The 5,000-nt window shown below is 36.7% G+C and overlaps 1 long non-coding RNA gene across 5 annotated transcripts in view; it reads left to right on the top strand.

The window, feature by feature from the left end:
* LOC138051957 (uncharacterized) overlaps positions 1-5,000 on the top strand; it is a 76,504-nt gene that overhangs the window by 28,057 nt on the left and 43,447 nt on the right. The gene's annotated exons all lie outside the window — the stretch shown is intronic.

The following is a 5,000-nucleotide window of genomic DNA, read 5'->3' on the forward strand; positions in this document are numbered from 1 at the left end:
TTCTATATCTAGTACAACCCTCTTAAATTCGAACCATCGCAGGGTTCCGTTTCTGACATTTTTGTGGAAAGCATTCTTGAAAATAATAATGTGCTCGAATTGGCCTCCCCACTATTAGCCTCCAATGCAGACGCTCTGAGAGATTCGTCATGCGTTCCTCACCACTAGTGTCTGTTTAAACGAGCCACACATTCAGTTCCCTTTGTTAAGAAACTGTCACATGGAAATCATCTGCAGGTTACTTAGGAACCAATACGCACTGTTTAGATCTCCCCTGGGAGCGTCAATGCATCAACTTCTTTGGATGAATCACAAAAGAGGCGAAGCCGTTTCGAAATGGGTTATGCATTTGCACTCTCACAAGGCTAAATGTGAGTGCCTAGCAAGGGTATGGTGTTAGTTAATCTACTAGTAAAATTGAGCACCATGGAAATATATAAATACCAATACAAATATTAAAGTACTGCGAGTGTGTAATTTTGAACTGTTGAACTGTGTAGTTGATTTGAACTGCACGAGAACCATTACCTTTAAGCACAATGAACGCATCTAGGACAGTAGCGAGAAGAAAGCTTGAAAAAATCCATTACGTTTAGGTAAGCTTGAAATTTTCAGGCTGCTTTTGGTAATGATCGTTTCTCAAAATTGATTTAATGTTTTTATGTTGCGAACCAATCGTTCGTACTCATTGTTTTTTTTAATTTGAAAAATAAAGCAAACCTTAAATCAGTTCAACCAAAGGACTGCAAGAAATGGGGTTATTCAAAAGAAACAACTCAAGAAACAACAACAACAAGAAATGTAAATGTTATGTCAATCCCAAGTGAATGCCACAAATAGGTTTGAATCGCACGCGTACGGGAGCAAATTGTTTCAACCATACGATTTCTAATGTACTTATTCTGTGAAGCGCCACAAACATTTAAGCCAAATCATGAAACTGATACGCTCCAGTTTCTCTTTGATAAGAATTTAAGTCAACGATTTTAAATGCCCAACACATGAAGCCCATCTTCTTGCAGCGGCAGTCTGCAAAATTTCTCAGGGTCTAAAGTAGCCTCCCACAGATGTCCTTTGGGGTTCGTTTATCACATATTCATTTCTCCCGCGGCAGCAGAAATACCAATATTTGCAAGCTTTCCAACTTGATCCTTCGTAAGATTGACCAGGGGCGAAACAACGCATTGTGTCACAAACAAACTTGATGGGTAATGGAAGCTAATGGTATGCTAACGCTTTTAAAGTCACTGCTAACGGTTTGCAAAGTCATGCTAACGCATTGCTGCAAGCGTTTAACGGTTAAGTTAGTTCGACTAACCAGCGCTTCGGAAGCAGCTTAAAGCGTTAGATGGTCAACTAGTGAATGGCTAGAGGCGTTAGACGGTTATTGAATAGAATACCTGAAAGCTGTTAACTGTTGGAGGAAGCGTAAGCCTAACCAGCAAACTTTTATAGTTTTCCTTTAAGAAGAGGGATACTAGTGATAGCAATTTTGATTTGGCTTTAAAAGTGGCGAAGAAGACATTGACAGCCAAGGCGCAAATGATGACACCGATGCTGAAGAAAAAAGCTCACTGGAAATGACCAGCTCTATAATATTCAAGTTCCAGATTTTGTGGCAGCCACTGGCATTTACTTTGTTTTAGATAATCGTAATGAATTAGATATTTTTCTTAGTTTTCATAGGAGATGATCTATGGGAATTAATGGTAACTGAAACGTAGTTATGCCCGTTGAATACCTCCGAGCGCACTGCCCGTTTTCATGAAGTAAGCCACACAGAATTAAAGGCCTTCATAGGGTTTGACAAAATAACTAGAATGCATAAAATCCAAAAACATTTATTTACTACAGTTGCATGTGACTTTTCGATTGCGGCATTCATAATTATCTACTCGGAAGCAGAGCACACAGCTTAACTAGCACGGCTATCGATTCTACTTAAAGTTCAAATTTCATGTTTTCTTACTGTAATCATAACAATCACTTACGAAAAAAGCTAAAAGATTGTGAAAATGTTAATCAACAATCAGTGTATAATATTACGGTATTAAATATCCCTATGAGAGAAGCTACTCGCACGACACCTGGCATTTATTTTTGTTTTGATAAACCTCCACTGTTTCTCCTTTTTTTCGTCCGACTCCAGAGGAAACTTTAAAGACTAAGAGTTTTAATGAATTTAACTTGCAACTATCTGAAGACTGCTTTTTGTGACTTGCGTGTGTATTGCCTTTGCTCAATTCGTCTTTGCTAAAAAACAGCGGGGCAGCCTCACACCGCATTGATGTCGAGTGTCTTCCTTTTCAAGTACAGCTCGAAGACTTTGTATTCGGCTGGGTGTCACGCAGGTCTGCAGAACATCGTCTCCCTGGTAATAATCCTATGTAGGATCTTTTGTAAGATCCTAACAGGATCTTAACAGGATCCTGAGATAAGATCCTGTAAGATCCTACATAAGATCCTTCACAAGATCTTACTTAAGATCCTGTAGGATCCTGTAGGATCCTACAGGATCTTAAACAGGATCCTTTAGGATCTTGTAAGATCCTGCAAGATCCTAAACAAGATCTTAAGCAGGATCCTGATTAGGATTCAACCCAGGATCCCAGCTTGTTATTGCAGGATCTTTTAAAGGATTTTATGCAGCATTTTGGGATCCTAAAGAGTATTTTAGGGGCTTGTTTAGGATCCTATCAAATTTAGATTATATATATATTTTTTAAACTGTCCAATTAAGCTAGTACAAACCAATTTACATGTTCTTATTCTCAATCCAAACCATGTCATGGCAAGCTTTTCAAGGTATTAGAGATCGACAAATTTCTTAAGAATGCAACTATCCACTTGTAGGAATTTCTTTGGAGGTGATATACAATGTCCAAGCTAGGTCAAAGTATCCTGTTGAGACCTTTTAAGTTATGAAAGTAAGCTGAATCTTGTCGCTATAATAAGACTGCATGCACTTATATTTTCTCATTTTTTTCTCACAATAATGTGGAGTCAAAAGCCGACAGCAAACATGTCTTTATTCTTGCAAAGAAGTCTTACATTACAAATAAACAGATTATGCAGACAGAACAAACTGTACAATCATATTACGAGATGGCAGTGATGCTTGAATTGTACATCCAATGTTCTTCTCACAGATAATATAAACTACACAATCTCAATCGTGCTTCATATATAGCAAATAGAAAATGGGATTTTGAAAGAAATTAAAACAAAAAACTGGTATTACAATGTTGGTAATTAAATACTTGTAAATTTAAAACAAAATTAAATTGGTTTGAATTAATCTGTCAATGATGTTGATGGAGATAATTTTCAGTATTCTTTCAGTTTGTCCAAACATTTTTGATTCATAGATTTGCGTACATATCTGACCAGGTCCTATCAAAAACTTTGTCACCACACCTGACTCGAATACATTCGGAAAGATAAGAAGTATGGAAATTTGTGAGAAGTTAGTTTCTCGCAATCAAGAACCATCACATTTCTCAATAATACAATTAACATGTCTGCATACATTTTCTCATGAGTAAATGTCAATATTCAAGATGTTTCTTATCACAATCCAATCGATCTTTCAGTTATCTAGATCAAGGAGAAAGTGATGTCATTTACTCACTAGCTTAACAATGAAGTGTGTGAATGCGGCTTTATTAGTTGTCACATTCGTGTTCTGCACCCTTGTAGAACCAGACACTATGTGTAATCTATATAAATCCTATGTAATGACCATATGTAAATGGTATGTTATGATATACATATATTTAATATAGAGATATATAGAGATAAACCACAGAACTATAACAAGTCTGCAAAGAGAGATCCCCAAATACATCAAACCATAACTGGTTGAGGAGACAGAATTGGCTGCTATTTAGCATTTTTATCTGCTGTAACGGAGCTTTCCCTGCTGTCCCATCAAAGAATTTTTTTCAGAAGTGTCTCTTTATACTCTTTCTTGGCAACTAAAAAAAAAAACAGTACATATACTTCAATGATGCATGTAGTGATTCCTTTAAATCACTGATTATTTCTATTAGTCTACTTCCATAATAGCTTTCTCAGGCATTTTCTGCATTGATTACAATAGTTAAAGTGACAGAAATTAGCATTTTTACGAGAAGGAATCCATTGTCAATCGCATACATGTCACTTGCCGTATGAGAACTTTTTTTCAAAATCATTTGCTTCACCAGTTGATCTAACTTCATTATTCTTGTTAAAGGTTTACTATTTTTTTTAACAGGGCTATAGCATGTAAGCCAAATTGAGTCTCCTTGCTTCACAAATTGAGTCGAAGGTGTGAAAATGTGAATTCTACATGCATGTAAATCGTTCCTCATTTTGAAGACAATAAGGCATCAAATCAAATGTTATTCGCTTGAAGTTAACGCTTACCTTTTTACTTGAGTTGTTGTGAGCATTTCCTTGCCTGGATCAGCATTTAAAGAGTAAAACTAACAAAGAAATCGTCTCCACAAAAGCGTCATCGTAGATACAAACATTTGAATGAAACCGCCCAAAACCTGTAAGAGCTGGTAAGTACTTCATGTATGACCTGGACTGGTTACCGCTGACTACTGACCAAAACAAAATCACTAGTTTCCAGTCCGGTCGCTCACGTGTTATCCAAGATGGCGGAGGATGACAATCTTTCTACGGATTCATTTTAATTGAGCAAGATTCCGCAGATACTGGAGTTTATTGAAAGGATTAAGTGCTGACTTGGAGTGTGTAGTTTTCAAGAGTAATGCATCATGTTCCTTTTGGAATAAGGCCGATTATGAGAGCATCAAACAAGGTAATCCGTTGATTAGTATTTCTCACAATCTATTCAATACATTGGAATAAAAGCTTCCTTTTTCATTTCTCCGTGTACAGAGTGATTTTATGTTCAAAGTTTGGAGCCTTTAAAGGGCATGCATTACGAACAGTGAATTAACTCGAAAGATAACACATTCACATTGGCATGCTTTGAATAAGACCAA

The sequence above is a fragment of the Montipora capricornis genome, chromosome 6 (genome assembly GCF_036669925.1).
Source record: "Montipora capricornis isolate CH-2021 chromosome 6, ASM3666992v2, whole genome shotgun sequence".
NCBI classification, from domain to species: Eukaryota; Metazoa; Cnidaria; class Anthozoa; order Scleractinia; family Acroporidae; genus Montipora; species Montipora capricornis.